Raw genomic sequence first — 17,572 nt, forward strand, 5'->3', positions numbered from 1 at the left:
AGAGAGAGAGAGAGAGAGAGAGAGAGAGAGAATCTTTACTAAACATTTGCTCTTACTCCTAGCATAATTAAACAGGTGGACAAAAGAAGGCAGCCAAGAAAGCAGGGCATGTGGGAGTCGAAGTTCTAAGGGAAGGGGCTACCTCCTGGGGGCCCTTGTAGTAAGACTTCAGTTCCCAGAAGACATCAGGCCAACTGGCACAGTGGAAGCTGAAGCACCAGGCCGGTTGGGTGCAATTAGGCGGGACTACAAGTCCCAGAACCCTCCGCAGCCAAGGGCTTGAGCCTTAAAATGGAGCCTGAAAAAGGCGCTTTCAGGTACAATCAGCTTAAGCACGGGTGCTCTTACGGCTGCCCTTGGCAGAACAATCCTAGCCCTGATTAGTGTTTCTCTAAAACAACCGCTGGGTATTTTCAGCACATTTCTGAGACCGAAAATTAGCAGTTTCTCAACTGACAAACTTTCGGGAGCCTGGCCTCAGTGCTGATTGCAGCCGCAAACTGCTTCTCTGGTCCACTAGAGCAGAGAGCATTAGGCTGGTTTTTATCCACAGGGGGACCGCTGAGCTGGCCGTCCACGGTCGTATGGCAGAGGCAAAGGTGGTTTAAGTTCCAGCAACTTGCCTCCTTCCTTCTACAATCGGTTACAGCTTTCAATTCCCGAGTATAAAACTAAAATAACCAGTGACGAGTTTTCAAACCACAGTGAACTGATGTGGGTTTGTTTTTTCTTTATTGAATGTTTCAAACTTACCAAAACGCAAATTCTTTCCTAAAACACTGTTCTCCGTGAATCCTGTTCTGCAGCTGTCCTAGCACCTGTTCAAACCTTTTGGGACACTTAAGCTAGGTGTCTGTTTAACACAGACTTGTTTGGCTCAGGGCTTCCTGACACTTGTCTATGGAACTGACAAACTATTCAAAAATAGCCACAAAGTCACCTCCTGGACCTGCTGTCGCGACCCAATGCCTCCGTTTACCCCGAGGGGAGTTGTTGAGGCTAGGACATGTGCTCGAGAGCTGGGGTGCCTGAATCCATCCAGAGAAGTCTTGTCAGGTGGGTGAGTTCTCCTGACAGAGGGGCCACCATTGGGAGAGCGGTGCTGGCCTGTCCCCGCCCCGCGGGTGGCAGGGATACTGACCAGACACACGCATGGAAACCCAGCCCGCGCCCCACATTCTGTTCCACTTGGGCTTGGCTCCCGCGCCCCTACCTTCCAAGATCTTGGCGGCTGGAATGAAAGGCAAGAGGGCGGGAGCGCGGGACAGGAGTGCCACCTGAGCGTGTCCCCACTGGGGTGGACCTGGGAACTGAAAAGTCCCACAGCAGGCCCAAACGGAAGGAACTACAATCCCCACAGCAACCTGCGGTAAGGGGCGGGAGCCAAGATGGCTTCTCATCTGGGGACAGGCGCAGGAGCCAATAGGCGAAGAGCACTAGACTATGCCGTGCCAATTGGAAGCCAAATGACAGTAATTCTTAAGAGGAGCTAAGGTGAGACTCCCCTTTGAAAGGAATATTTGTCATAAATCACACAATCTTTAGCTTTTAACAAATGGAAAAAGAAACATGATTATTTTTCTCTTGAAAGCCTGCTTAGTACGTTTTCTTGCTTTCCTCCAAAAAAAAGCTAACTGCTGCACTTCTTTCTCCTCTCCGGCTCCTTCTTGATTACTTAAGACTTTTGTATTTTTCCCAGAACATGTCCCCAAAGTCCCTACTTGATCCAGGATATGGCTACCCCTGACCTCCGCTGACATTCTAACAAAATCCCATCACAATCTTTCTGTGCCTTCTTCCCAGCCTTTACCCTCCGCCTTTTTTTCAGGTAGGCTCTTGCCACAAATCACTGCAAGTTGTTTATTTGTGTTTTTTATTGTCTTACTTTTCCACTAGGATACAAGACCTTGCAGATTTTTATTTGGCTACAGTATTTCTTACACTTGGGGGGAGGGGTGAAACAATAAGGAAAACAAAGTAAATAAGTTTTGAATAATTGAATGATAGCTAGAGATGACCTTCCCTTGTTCTTCCTATCTCATGCATATCAATTAAACTCCTCTCTTATCACCAAGGGTCTTTTATGCTTGTTCTTTTTCATTTTAATTCAAAATCATTTTCTCAATATATTCCATACCAGATGCCATGTAAATGCTGGGGGAAAAAATAATTGAATTAGCCAATTCTGAACCTAAACATGTTCTGGGTTTAGTAATCCATGAGGAAAAATAACCCACAATTTTCACAAAAAAAAAAAAAAAAATGTAGTTGCAAATTGTAGAGCACCATAATGATTGTCACATGATCATGCAGATATTAGCGAGATTATATGACCACACATTTCCCTTTCTTCTTAAATATGTCCCACTCCCTTTTCTTCCATTCTTTCCCAAATCTGAGTACAAGGAAAGAAAAGTATTTGCTAGTCTGCTTTAACGTTTTGAAAGTGAATCAATGAGTAGTGATGCTTGAACAAACCATAAAATATCTACAAGCATTCTTGCCCCTTGCTTTGCTTTCCTTACATGTGGGGAATCGCAGTAAGTCTCAGACTGCTCGTCCTTTCTTAAGTTGAACCCCATAAAGAGGAGCAAGGTAGAGACAGCATCCTGGTGAAATATCCTGGTGCCCTTGCAAGCTTGACTCTCAGAGAATGTCACACTAGATTATGGTCAAATTATGCCTACAACACTAAGACACTAGGAGAATTGTGAATTAGGATGAAATTGAAAAGAATTACAGTTAAATTAGCAAGAATGCAGGTCAATATGTATACAGACTAATTTTGTGCATAAAGATTAAAACCCCAAAAATCCAGGCTCCCAAAAATCTGGTTCTGTCAGTTTAAGGTTATTTTGTATAATATAGTTCTTTGTAGCTTTTATGAGCATGGAGTTGGCTCACCAGTTCCAGTTTTTCTTAAGCTGATCAGCATGAGCAATTTCACCACATGTGCCTACTGTGTAGAATAGTGCCAAACTAAATATGGAATAAAGCACTGGGCCATATGACATGGGAAATCTCAACACTTAAACCACTCCCAAAGTAGTATCAGCTTATAGTCATTACATTTCCTACTTAGAGATGACTGTGAATATATTTAATATAGTTGTTCTAATGATGGTTATAGCATTGGCAAACAGCATAATATTAGCACAGCGATATGAAAATAAGCATTCAGCTGTGGATGTTTCTTGGTTAAAAGTCAGCTCTGACCTTCAGCAGTACATACATCTGTAAGGAACACTTAAGACATGGCACTGGCCTTGGATCAAAAAACTAAGTACCAAGACAGTCAGCTGGAAGGTTATAATCTAATCTACAAGCTGACTGAATAATCATTAGAGTTTAGGTTTTTCCTAAAATAGATCCTGAGGCAGATATTCAACATAGAATTGTTTATTGCATGAGCAATTACAGGAAATACCAGGAAAAGAATGGGAAAGTGAAATAGGGAAGGAAAAAACATGTAAAAGCAAAATAAACAAACAAAACCAAACCAGTGTCCAGTCCACCATGTTACTTACTTGTAGAGACAATCGTAGCTCAATCCTCCTGGGGGAATCCTGAAAAGCAACACTTAATTGAGTTGTCTAACCAGGGAAGCTAAAGACCTTGTTGATGCACTAATTCCCGTCAGTCTGTCGGGGCTGCTTTGTGGGGAGGGGTTGTTGGGGTGGGGCAAGTGTCGAGTTGTCAGGCACACATATGAGTTGACAAAGTAGCCTCAGTGGACACAGAGCCTTAAAAATAGAAGCTATGCCATTGGAAGTAAGAGGGCAGGGCACCAAAAAAGATCTACTTACAACAATGTCGTGAAGACTAATAAAATAATAATTGTCTCAAAATGAATTAGATAGATACAAAGTATTGTGTGCATGTGTGTATGTGTGTGTGTATATGTGTGCATGTGTATGTATGTGTGTATATGTGTGTATATGTGTATGTGTGTGTATGTGTGTGTATGTGTGTGTATGTGTGTGTGTATGTGTGTGTATGTGTGTATGTGTGTGTATGTGTGTGTATGTGTGTATGTGTGTGTATGTGTGTGTATGTGTGTGTATGTGTGTATGTGTGTGTATGTGTGTGTATGTGTGTGTATATGTGTATGTGTGTGTATATGTGTATGTGTGTATGTGTATGTGTGTGTGTATGTGTGTGTATATATGTATGTGTGTGTATGTATGTGTATGTGTGTACATATGTGTGTGTATATGTGTGTATGTGTGTATATGTGTGTGTATATGTATTCGTGTGTGTATGTGTGTATGTGTGTGCATGTGTGTGTATTTGTGTGTATGTGTGTGTATGTACGTGTGTGTGTGTGTGTGTGTGTGTGTGTGTGTGCATTCCAAGCTGCTTACCACTTTACTTTACCCTTGTATCCTTATCACAGGAACAATTAATGGACTCTACTTCCTAAAATCTTCACTAAGACATACAAACCAAACAATAAGTGTGGGAAATAGGAACTCTTGAAGCTCTGTGGTGAGTAAGACAGGTAGGAAAAAGATCAAGAGATGGAGAAGGAGACTTAGAGAAAAATACTGCTGAAGATTTGTTCATTTTTTTTCTCATGATCCAAAGAAATGCAAAAGCTTCATGGGAGGAGGAAGAGGAAAAGCAAAGATCTACTTAGTCTGTAGACCAAGAAGACATGTGTGTGTGTGTATGAAAGAGTTCTGTGATTTGCACTGCCATAACACTTCTGCAAAAACAGCTTCACTTTAAAGTATAGTCACTATTGGTCATTCTGCTTCTCCTGTGTCTCCTGCAAAGACAGTGCAAGCTCTGAGAATCAAGCTTCTCGATGGAAGTCAAGGAGGAAGGACAGAGCCATGCTACAGCCACAGGACTCATATACTGTAAGAACTAGAAGAGCCCCTGTGGTATTAAACAAAGTCCTGAAGCAAAGGAGCACAGACAACCTCCTAGTAACCTTCCACTATAACAAATGCAGGAGCCTCCTTCCATGTAGGGAGCCTGGAGGTCGTACACAATAGTCCCAAGAGCATCCTCCTCAAGCTCAGAGGACCTACAAAGAAATATTTACTATGGAAACACTTTCAAAACTAAGCAGCCATTAGCAGTCAGAGTTCAACCCTCTGCATAATTCATTTCAGCCATATGTTACAGGTCATAAACTAGGCTTTCAGACAAGCATTCTGAGGAGATTTATTTGAAAAATAAATCATGTGTGTTTGGGTGTGTGTGGGTGTGCAAAATCCAAAAATATCTTAAAACAAGGAAAGCAATGTTTTATCTTGTATCCTATGGCATAGAGAGAGATTGGCACATTCAGCTTTCTTGAAGTGTCACCATTTCCTTCAGAAACCTCTGCTTGTAATAATGGAGTTTTTTCTGGCTGTTGGAAAAAAATATGCTTTCTATCAAGAACAAGAACCATCTGATAACATCTTAAATATTGTCTGAACTTTCCTGTATTTTTCTACCACTTCATCTTATTTATCCTTTTGCTTTTCCAAGTTAAATGGATTGCTTGGGTGGCTTTGCTCATTTGATATTTAGGAGATCAGTATATTCCCTATAGTTAGAGAACACATGCATGCTTTCTCTTTCTAACTATGCATCATAAATAATCACACTTAATCCGTCTTCCTGCCATCTTCTGCAATCATCTCCCAGTTACCTAGAACATACGGTACATAAAACTCAGCTCAGTGTCCAAGCTGTGATCTCACTAGGGTGGCCAGAGATAAGCTGCGATTTCTCATCACTCTCTTTCAAGAAATGTTGCATCCAAACACATGGCCCCAGGTTCACTGCAGCATTAAAGGCATTATATCATTCTCAGACTTAAAAATCCATTAAAAAACATTTTCTTAAAATTAAAAAGCCGTATTTCTTTAGTAGAGGACTATTTTTTGTGGGCGGCCTGTTGCTGTGATATACACCATGAACAAAAGGGTTTGTCTTAGCTTACACATTACAGATGGCATCCATGATGAAGGGAATTCAAAGTAAAAGCTGAAGGCAAGAAGTAAACAGTGATAACGTACTGCATTCCTTCCCTTGGCTTGCTTAACTGTCTGTCCAGGGATGGCACTGCACACATTGAGCTAAGCCCTCCCACATCAACTAACAGTCAAGAAGACCCACAGGTATGGCACAGAACATTCCAGTGGTCATTGAGATAGGATACTTAGAGAAGGCCTAAGGAAGAGGTGTCATTTGAGCCAAGGCCTGGTTGTAGACATATGATTTTGGAGAAATGAGGGGACAATCCATGTGAAACCTGTGGAAGAAAACTTCACAGGGAGCAGTGAGTACAACATCTTTAAGATACAAACCAGCTTGGCATTCTGGAAGAATAATCAGGGGTCACATTAGCAAAAAGTAAAATTATAAGACATGACATCAAAGGACACAGAGGTCACAGTCTTAAGGGAAATGGCTAAATTCATAAATGTAGTAGTCAGATAATATCCACTTGTGTAAACCTAAAAGGACTAGGCATTGCTCACACACACACACACACACAGAGATACACACACACTGTTGTAAATATTTAATCTCAATCCAGAGTTTCTGCCCTGCCTTAGATCATTCAATTCCAACATAAACAACACACAGCTTTTATATTTACAATAAGTCTTAATCAGCACTAGAACTGGACAGTTATCTGCCCTCTAAGCTAATTGTATCTACTTCCCTATCAGCAACCCAACTTGCCAAGTTCTATTTGGGCTGTTCTTAACTCCCATTAGCCAGCCCTGGTGGGCATGTTTTCATGACTCACCTAGCCCATGGCATAGTCTCTTCTCTCCACCTTCTTCCTCATCCTTCTCTGTCTCCTGCCTCAGACCCTGAAGCCCAGGAGCCAAAACTCCACCTACCTCTCTTCTGCTCAGCTATAAGCTGTTGGCATCTTTATTCAACCAATAGTTTTAAATTAAGGAGCAAGATCGCATAGCATCACTTTGTGTACATGGGAATTCTCTTGTCCCTGAGTCAATCACGGTCAGTATTTAGCATTATAATACATAGCAACAGACAAAACCTCAACACACACACAATTATTGGTGTTTATAGCACACCAATACAATCACAAAACTGATAAGTTTTGTAGTGTGTAGAAAAGCATATGCCTATACTATCTGGCATAGACTGCTGATGTGGTCTTGGCACAGCATCCTGTCAACAAACATTACTACATACCCATAGATCTAACAAGCAAGTACACTAAGAACTTTATGTCTGGCGGCCTAATCTTTCAGCTCTCAGATAGTTTTCTTTGTTTATTTATTTGTTTGTTTGTTTGTTTGATTGATTGATTGATTGATTTCAGAATTCTGGATCTATGCTTACACTGGCAAGGCTGCTCCTGGGAGAATCACAAGTGATTCTGATGGACACTTGGAAGAAGGAGACAGCACTTTTACTAGGAGAATCTTTCTTTTGGCTGTGCATCATTCTAAACTTCTGAACATTTTTAAACCATTTATTAATTACTTTTACTACAGAAATGATACACATTTAAATTTTTAATGAAGACATAAAAGTTTTTGTTAATGTAGTCTTTGCATATCAAATAATAAATTAATAAAATGAATAATATTAACAAAATAATTTCAACAAAAAATAAAGTTTTTTTCTTTTATGTATGTATATATAGTCATGATTGTGTACATGTGAGATGATTCATATGTGTATGTGCGATCATGCATATGAGGGTCAGAGATCATCCTGAGGGCACCATTCCTCAGGTTCCTTCTACCTTGTTTTGTGTAGGGGTACTTTTGATGCTAAAGGTTCTGATCCTCAATTGGTTCTTGATCTGTCAGTAAAGAAAGGCAGGGGTTGGCAATTGTTGGATGGATGTTACAGGCAGGACATCTGGGTCCCAGGAGAAAAAGGCAGACATAAGGAAGGAGAGGAGAAGTTTTGCCATGCTTTGGAGAGGGGAGAACCAGGCAACCCTGTGAGGTCTTGGGAAGAGCTGGGGCCTGTGGCTACTACTACTACCAAGTGGCCAGGAATGTCTGACAGGGGATAGATGGAACTAGCCTCTGAAAATTGCGGTAGGTAGGAGAGGCAGAGATAAGAAGTTGATAAGAAACTCATGGTGATCAGCAATTGTGTCCTAAGGCAAGTTGAAAAGAAGCAAACTGTGTGTGTGTGTGTTTTGTCCAAGGATTCAGGGGAAGCAGAGCGGGGCTGGTAGCAAGGTCACTTCCCAGAACTAAAGGATGGTAGAATGTAAAACTATCTGTAACAGTTTTGTTTTGAGAAACAGCCTTAAAAAGTTAGTTTGTAGGAGAAAGTAACCATGTGTGAAAGTGATGTCTAATTGAGTAGCAGAAAAAGTGGTGAATCAGAGAAAAATATACAGAATAGGGTATACCTAACTCTCATGAGTATATAGAGAAGGAAGAAGCCACTTACAAGAGAGCAGAGCAGAAAAAAAAAAAAAAGAGGAAAAGGGAGGAGTCAGTTTTACTGGAAGAATTTTACTTTGACAGGTTGAAGAGAGAACAAGCTAGACACAGGTGAAGACAGAAGGACACAGAGACAGGATGAGAAGGAGCCAGAAGATTAGAACAGACTGCCAAAGTTATAGTATGAGTTCAAGCAGAACAATTCAAGAAAGACAGAAAGAGAAGCCAGATTGAATCAGTTTGGAGAGGATTTGAGCCAGAACATCTGAGTTCAGAAGGAGCTGGAAAGGGTGAGCTTATTGAGCAGCAAGTCGCAGAGGCTGACAACATTCTAGGCCTAGATGAGACTGTATGGAGGCTAGAAGCTCCCAGGACTAGGCCTAGGTTAGCAGATGGAGACAGTAAGCCTCTGAGGTAACAATTGCAACAGGAGAATACAAGTTACTTTTGCATCTGTTTCATTTGCTTGAAGCTCACCAATTAGGCTAGTATGGATGGTGAGTAAACTCCAGGGACCTACCCATGTCTGCCTGACAAGAGCAAGGATTACAAATTTACCACCATTGGAACCCATTGCATGGGTTCTAAGAATTGATTTCAGGTCTGTCTGTGTGTGTGTGTGTGTGTGTGTGTCTGAGTCTGTGTGTGTGTGTGTGTGTGTGTGTGTGTGTGTGTGTGTGTGTGTGTCTGAGTCTGTGTGTGTGTGTGAGTGTGTGTGTGTGTGTCTGAGTCTGTGTGAGTGTGTGTGAGTGTGTGTGTGAGTGTGTGTGAGTGTGTGTGTGTGTCTGAGTCTGTGTGAGTGTGTGTGTGTGTGTGTCTGAGTCTGTGTGAGTGTGTGTGTGTGTGTCTGAGTCTGTGTGAGTGTGTGTGTGTGTGTGTCTGAGTCTGTGTGTGTGTAGCACTTTCCTAATCCAGCTACTGCTCCAGACTTAGAAACAATTTTTAACATGGATTATGAAATCATTTCTAAACTAGAGTGTTTTAGAATGACATTCAATTTTCACTGCACACTCTGCTTTTCAGATTTTTGTCTTTAGAGTATGATTCTGTGTTAGAATCATAGGAAAAAGAGGTTTATAAGAAAGGTAAAATTCAACATAAAGTATTCTTTGAAAATTTATATAAACTATAAGTAATATTAACTAATATCCCAAGAAGTTTCTTCCATTTTATTCTAAAATATGGTCCATTCTCAGGATCTGAGATGTTTCTGTTTTATTTTGTTTTGTTTGTTTTTAAGGCAAATCTCTGGGGCTTTTTTTTTTCTGTTTTGATAACAGGATGTCATGCTTGTGATAAATATTCGCCTGAAAGATATTTATAATGTAAAAATCCCCTAAAATATTTAGACATTTTAAAACCATAATTTGAAACCTCCCTATCTCCTACCACTCTTTCCTCAACAAAAAATTCAGAGAGATGTATTTAACAGACACCACATTTCATGGTGAACGTTATTGGCTGTGTGGCTGAAAACTGTAATTAGCCATGCGTCACTGATTCATACATGAATCATTTTGAGGTTTGTTATTCCACTGGAATGTTAATGAGAGTGAATACAAAATACTCTAAGAGCTTTTCTTTTAATCTTGGTAAAGTATACACGGTAAGCAGGAAAACATTTAAAATAATTAAAGAAAAATGTCTCATGTATACAAGTAGCTCACTGATCTTTTTCAAACAATAAGGAAGACTAGATAATTGATCAGAGCTGCTTCTCTATGACATGCACAGTGGTTTTATAAACATTAATTAATGAAGATTCTGTAACACTTCCAGGTAAATCTTCACAAAACCTGGGACTCCTAGCTCTTCTGACCTTTGCTCCAGTTTCCAGGTAAGAAACTAGCTCAATAAGATGCTTGTAGATCTTTGAGAAGAATCTGGGAATGAAACCAACATCCAAGTTCAGATGTTATTTATGAGTAGCATTCTCTTATGAACCCTTTTGAAAATAAAAGTAATTTAGGAAAAACGGTATGTCTGCACTGCCTTCGTCTAGCGGGGATTTTCCTCGTGATACAATTAAACACAAACTGTAAGTATGACATAACTGGTCCTGCTTCTACAGTGAGGGTCACTAACGCATACTGTAAATGGAAATCAGATTGCTTTAGAATCCAAGAACAAACTCTACTCTTGACCTTTAGAAAGCTCATGATATATACACCCACAAAATAAACAAAATAATTTCTAAGCAAATTCGTCGAGTGTACCTGACCTTTGAAACAGAGCAGCTATTGTTAATCAGATTTGTATGATGTTAATCTAGCTCGTCCTCCATTCCTCCATATAGTTTTCATGTATCACAAAGAAGAGTCTCACAACAGGGGATCTTTGCCATCCGAATCAATTTAGAAATGCAACAGAATGCATAACCTGGCCTTAAACACTGATGTGTGTAACTCAAACACAGAAGCAAGGGAATATTGTGACTATAAACCCATATAATATGCACTTATGGGGAAAATGACATTGAAAACCATTACCCTCAGTATATTACATGTATTCTGCCAATACATTACAGGAAGCTTCTTGAGAAATTATAGCTTGAATCTTAATGCTGTGCAAAATACCATTAGGTCAACTTTGAGTTGAAAATTGCCTGCATATAAAAAAGTAGTATTTCTTCTTACTTCTACCTCTTCCTCTTCTTCCTCCTCCTTTTCTTCTCCCTCCTCATCTTCCTCCTCCTCTTTTTCTCTGTCTTCTTCCACTTTTTCTTCATCCACTTCTTTAGAAATATTTTCTGCATTTTTGAGCTTTCAATGAGTCACAACTTTCTTTGAATATTCTGTTAAGTAACATGGTACTCATTTGTCCCCACTCCCTCACAATGAAAACCAAATTTGATCTCTTTCCAACTGTAAACATCAACTCATGTGACTGTGATGAAGCTGACCATAGTTCCTGCAGAAGTAGAATTGGGTGCAGAGATATTCACTCCAAACAAGGTTGTCCAAAGTACTGCATGGCGGTGGCCAAAATGATTGTTTCTGAGAAGACAACTACTCCATGCCAAGCCAGTCTCCTCTAGTGTTTTGTCACAGAGATTTTAAAAATCAATATGAAATGATGCCAGTCTAAGGCTGAGGACTACCTTGCCTACCTAAGAATTAAGTCAAGCAGGGACAAGCAGAGTCAAGAGACAAATAAAGAACAGAAGGTATGGCATCCTAGAATACAACTCTGCCTGAAGCTACTCCTCTAGTTTTAGGCTATATGAATTTCTTCTTATGTGAGTTGGCTTGAATTTGGTTTATTACTTTCAACCAAAGAAATGCTAGTCAACCGACAAATTCAGCTATCTAACGCAGACTGGTCCCATTGCACTGCTCTCTGTGGACTCCCAGACCTGGAGTCAGGCTAGCCTTTAACCTACCAGCCACAAAAGCTTGCACACAACTCACTTTATTCTTCAAAGAACTGCAGATAGTTGTAGGCTTAGATTGTTCAAAACCTACTTTAATTATGGTTCTTTAATACTTCAACCTTCCTTGTAACCCACCACGCACCAGAGGTAGGAGAGAAGAAAGGTTAATAGGAAAGGGTTGTGGACCTGTTTAGAAATAGTTCTTTGGGGCAATTCCAATCTTCATTGTCCACAGTCCAGTCCGCTAGCAAAACACCAAACACATATCAGCAGCAGGAGTCCAGTCTACTCCGTAAACACCAAACCGTAGCAGTGACTCAATCTAGAAGAAATTGTAAGATTTTGCTTATCAGCACAAGTCAGCAGAAGTGGCAAGAAGCAGCTGGCATACTACCAGAAGTTCTTTAGTGTGTGTCTCTCTATGAAGTCATGACAAGCAACGATCAGTGAAGAAAGCAAAGCAAACCAATGCAAGAGCATCATCAGTGAAGACTAGCATCAGCAAAGCCCAGTGTTGACCAGCAAAGAGGTGCAAGGCATACCAATGCAAGAGCACCATCCACTGTCTGTTGGTCATACATATACTCTTTCCAAACATCATGTGTCCTCGAAAGTGTCTGCTCCAGAAAAACATCACATGCCCTTTCGTGTGTCTGCTTTAACCAAACAACCTCTCACATGTCTGCTTCAGCAAAACATCTTCTCATAAGACAGCTTCCAGCAAAGCACCATATGGCACAACCGAGTTTCCAACGAAACCAGAAATTCCTACTTCAGATACTCAGACTGTAAAAGAGAATACAAGAGGTACTGTGGCTCTCAAACATGTGATAGGCTATTTGGTGAGAAAAGAGGTGGGTGCCTTCTGTGTATCATGGCATATTGCTAAAACTCTCCAAACAAGGGATAACTTGCCTAACTACAAATGCCACATCTGCCTATGTTGGACTTCATCACTTTTCTTTTGCTTTTTAAGTTTTGAGGGTTTTTTGTTTTGTTTTGTTTTGTTTGTGTTTTGTGTTAGTTTGTTTTAATAATGTCTATGTCTGTGTGTATGTGGGAATACAGTGCCAGTGGAATCCAGAAGAGGCATCTGATCCCCTAGAGATAGAGATAGAGGTGGTTGGTTGTGAGCCTCCCAAGTGGGGTCTAGGAATGAAACTTAGGTCCCCTATAAGAGATGTTTGTGCTCATTACCACTGAACCAACTCTCCAACCTCCTCTACAACTTTTGTTAAGTGAAATTTCCACAAATGACTTTTAACATCACCCTCATTCCCTGATTTCTGCAGCATTTCAGAATGATTATATCTGTAATTTAATATAAAGTCTCCTCAATTTTTCAACAAATCACAAATCGGTACAATTCCTATAAAAGAGGCAGAGGCACTGAGCATAAGTGTACATGCATTCATCCTCTGTGTTCGTGACTGTGTGTTTGTGTACCTTCCTCAAGGTCCTGTCACCAAGACTTCCCAGCTATGGCAGACCATAAACTAGAATTCTGACCTGAAACAAGCCCTTCTCCCTAACTTGCTTTTATCAAGCATTTGATCACAGTGACAGCCAACAATGCTGAGACAGAGGTGAGACTTGAACTGCCTAAATTACAAATAAAGACTTGGTTTATGGCAAGCACGCCTCATTGAACAATGCTTTACTGAACTCTAGAAAAATGTCTCTCCCTATGCTGGTTTACTTAAAACCATGTAGATATAATACTATAATAGCCTATCAAAGCATGTACAAAATAAAGCATTTTACATTTTGAGTGTTTTGAGTCATATAGATAATAAGTAGCCATGCAGCAGACCACATAGTCTCAGCCAATGAATGCAGGCTCACTGTTCCTTTGTCTTCCCATTCAACCCCCATCTCCAGGACTGGAACATCCCCATCCACCCCATACATCCTCATTGAACAGACTTTGGTGGATGCTGAAACCTGCTGGGGAAAAGGATCCCAGAGAGAGAAACAGGTATGTAAAGGGTGACTTAAAGAATAGGAAGTTTAGAAACCATAAGTGGCTTATTGTTACTTAAGAGGAGACTAGAAGAGAATGGGAAAAATAAGATTGAAACTGTATTCAAAAGAGTATAGGGCTTTAAGAGGTGATGTGTCAGCAGTTAAGAGCACATACAGCTTTTTCAGGGAACCTAACTCTGGTCCCTAGTACCCATAGGGTAGCTCACAACTGTCTGTAACTCCAGTTCCTAAGGACTCCAGTGTCTTCTGACCTCCTAGAAGTCCTGCACACATGAATGGCTCAGACACATATTCATGTACACACACACACACACACACACACACACACACACACACACATATAAAAATAATTACTATTTTTTAAAAGATTACAGAAGGGCCGATGGAGCATTCTTTAGAACAAGGGCACATTGGGAAATACACGCAGGGTTCTATCATGCAAGCAATACAATGAAGTTTACATTTATAGAAAAATCTAGAAAGATAGTGAAAACTTATTTAGAATTGGATATGACCTGGGGAAAAATAAAAAAAAGAGATTGCTATTAACAATTATATCAAGTATTTGACTTCTCAGATTACTAAAAATTTAAGTAAAAACAAGTAATAAAGCAGAAATTGTTAATTTCTAAAAAAACATTTATAATAAAGTTTGGTGTGAAGTTTTAAGATGCTAGGGCTGAAAAGCCCATGTACTTTGACCTAGCAACTCAATTTCTATGAAAAAAAAGTTTTTTCATAGTTTCTAGTTTTAAAAGTAGGATATGTACATAAAAGCACATGTGTGCCAGAAATGTGTCACTGACATTTAAAATGTTTCCTGTGACACCAATGACATATAATACTGTCCCATGATTAGTGTGATGTCCATAAAGCAAGTCAAAGCAGTATACATACAGCATGAGCCTAGTCTCAGGAAGGTGTATGTGTTCATGTAAGAGTATAAAATGTAATGGTGATTTACCTCAGGGTGGAGAAACTATCTTTACTGTCATAGTTTTTACTATTGTAACCCCATTGTTTAGTTATGTACTAATTTTATAGAAAAACATTAGTCTGAGTCATTTGAAATTGCTTAGTATGTACTAAGTTGTAGCCCCGCCCTAATTCTTAGGTCAAAGCCCCAACCCCAAGTTTGATTGGACTGGAGTTAAAGTTTTGGATAATTTGGGTATGTTATGCAATTAGAATTGGATGAGGTTTTGAGAGTGGGACACTTGTGATGGGATTACTGTCTTTATAAGAAGAGGATGAGGCAACTCTCCCTGTCTGTGTAGACATGGGAAGAATAGGCTGTAGGAGCCTAAGGTAAGATCTGCACCCCAGAGCCTGAGCTACCACGTTAGTAACCTGGTCATGGATTTTCAGCCTCCAGAACTGTGAGACAGTTGATCCTTCCTGTTTAAGCTGCCTTTCTATGGCATTTGGTCAGAGACCAAACTAGTTAATACAGTGCTTAACAGACTCCATAAATGGTGATTGCCCAAAATTAAACCTCTGCAAATAAGAAGTAAGATAAAAAGACATTTCTTTACATTCTCTGCAAAGGATGCTAAGAGTTAGAACAAGAGTAGCACAGTAAAAGTATAAAAATTAGGGAGGGTTGATACGGCAGGCTTGAGGAAGAAGACTGGCTTCTAAAACTGAGTTTTTACAGTATGAAATTGGGTGACAGAAGAGACAAGGACCATTAGAAAATCGTGCCTGGCTTCTCTTAGGTGGCCTGCAATAATCCCACCTGCTGCTTTCCATACCTATGGGAAGTCCTTCTCCTCAAATTCAGCTTAGGGGTTCAAACTGTCTCCAACTTCTAGTGGATTGAAATATGGTTTCGTGAAATGTTTGTTATTGTTTTACTTTTCAACTTTACAATGCCAAGACAGAAACATGCACTTACTGGGAACCATTCTCCACATTTTTAATTTTAATGCTTTCTAGGGATAGCAATATGCAGCATAACAGTCTCTGTCAATAATAGTGAGCGGCAGCCAGCCACCCTTCACAGCTCCGCACCCTCCACTCAGTCAGGATCCTTAGAGTAACAACTGGTAGTCTAGAGCATTTTCCAGTGTTTGATAAATATAGATAAGCAACCAATTCATGAAACATTCAACAGTTTAGTATGAAATGGGTGTTGTGTTAGATGATTTGGTCCAACCCTAGGCTAATAACTGTTCTTGGGACATTTAAGGCAGGTTAGACTTAGCTATGATGCTTGGCAGGCATATGTAATGAACTTGTAAATTTAATGATACTTTCAACTTAACTCATTAATGAAAAGAACTCTAAGATATAATCACTCAGGTAAAAGATTTTTTGAAAAGCAGTCTGGTGAATGACATTATTCTTATTACTGCTTTGGGGACTCATGGGGCTTATAAGTGTACTTTAATAATTGTGTACATGTTCAAGAAGCCCATAACACCCCAAATGCTCCAAACTGCAAAGTTCTAAATCTATAGTTTTTTACTTTCATAGAATAAACTTAAGAGAAGTGGAAACCTACATATGTTTAACTACAGAAGAATTTCATAAAATCAGTTTCTTCAAATTCTTTTCAGTGCCTTAGGTAATTTGCATATAGTCATTTTCTATTGGTTTCCTTTCTTACTTTGGGTTTTTGTTGACATGGACTTAAGGCTTATGGGTACTAAAACTCAAAATTTTATACTATATTTTAGCAATTATATGATACACAAGTAAGTCTAAGAAAATCTTGTGTTCTGAGCACCAAATATTGTTTTTAATTTCCTGGTGCACAACTGATTAATCCTATTAATATCTGGATGAGCTAAACTACAAAAGCAGAAGAATATGTAGTGAAGAGGTTTGGCTCAGTAAGCCCAAGTGTACTGACAATGTCTAATCTGTAAGTAGTTTCTTGCTGACATAATGCTATAAACATACACAAATCCTCACATATATACACATACATTCATATACACACATGCACATAAACACATAGAGACACAAGCAATTGTGTACACATACATACACATACAAGCATATATACAATAGACACCAGACATTCATACACACACACAAGCGCACACACACACAAACACACACACACACACACTTTCTACTCTTCTCATCACAGGTGTTCAGTTAAAATCTCTTAAAATTCCAGAGTCTCTGCAAGCACTCTCTGTATGCAGTCAGAATGAAATTGTTAAAAGACAAAACAAAACAAAACAAAACAAAAAAGTTAGGGGTACTATTCAGAGTTCTTACTAAAAAATAGACCTGGAAAAAATCTTTTGCTCCAGCCAAATGTAAATTATATTCACATACCAGGATAGATCCATGAGAGCCAAGGAAGAGGAAACAGGAAGCCTGAAGTGTGATTCCAGGGACAGGCTACATCTTGTGATTTTTTTCTCACTTGGTGTGACTTTCAGTGCTGATATGCCTCTGCTCCCCAAGTCTTGAAGCTCAGTGCCTGCTCCAGATTTCTAATTAGGTACAGCAAAGAAGAAGTTGCCCTCCCAGAAGAGAGTCTATTTTTCCCTTTTTTATTATTTCATTTCACATTTTACTTTGATTCTCCTTGTACCTCTCACATATAATTTGCTACTTTCAAACACTGGGTGATAGCTAGCCTTGCCACCTAGATTTCATTGACCCAAATCATAGTCAGACAGCTTTTACCTCTTTCAGAAAGAAAATGGCCAGAACATGTTTGACCTTCTGCTTTATTATAATTAAGATGTCACCTCTGATCTTTTCCTATGGAAAATACAGTAAATAAAATATGAATTGACACAAAAGGCTCATTCATACTGGAAAGTATATGACAGGTACTCCTCATCCT

General features: G+C 39.6%; 1 protein-coding gene and 1 long non-coding RNA gene across 8 annotated transcripts in view; one reads left to right on the top strand and one right to left on the bottom strand.

The window, feature by feature from the left end:
* Positions 1-17,155, bottom strand: part of Fhit (fragile histidine triad diadenosine triphosphatase) — a 1,878,988-nt gene extending 1,861,833 nt beyond the window's left edge. For 2 of the 7 annotated variants that reach the window (XM_031344790.1, XM_031344784.1), the window contains exon 1: positions 1,214-1,329. The gene's annotated coding sequence lies outside the window, so the exon portion shown is untranslated. Of the gene's footprint in view, positions 1-1,213; positions 1,330-17,052 lie in introns of those variants that run through there. The other 5 variants (XM_031344749.1, XM_031344785.1, XM_031344769.1 and 2 more) reach the window with 5 other exon arrangements.
* LOC116073143 lies at positions 962-13,750 on the top strand. The gene is made up of 4 exons (XR_004111693.1): positions 962-1,056; positions 10,179-10,236; positions 13,229-13,358; positions 13,654-13,750. It is a non-coding gene; the product is annotated as an uncharacterized LOC116073143 (long non-coding RNA).
* Positions 17,156-17,572: the final 417 nt, after the last annotated feature.

This window comes from Mastomys coucha, unplaced genomic scaffold, assembly GCF_008632895.1.
Source record: "Mastomys coucha isolate ucsf_1 unplaced genomic scaffold, UCSF_Mcou_1 pScaffold10, whole genome shotgun sequence".
NCBI lineage: Eukaryota > Metazoa > Chordata > Mammalia > Rodentia > Muridae > Mastomys > Mastomys coucha.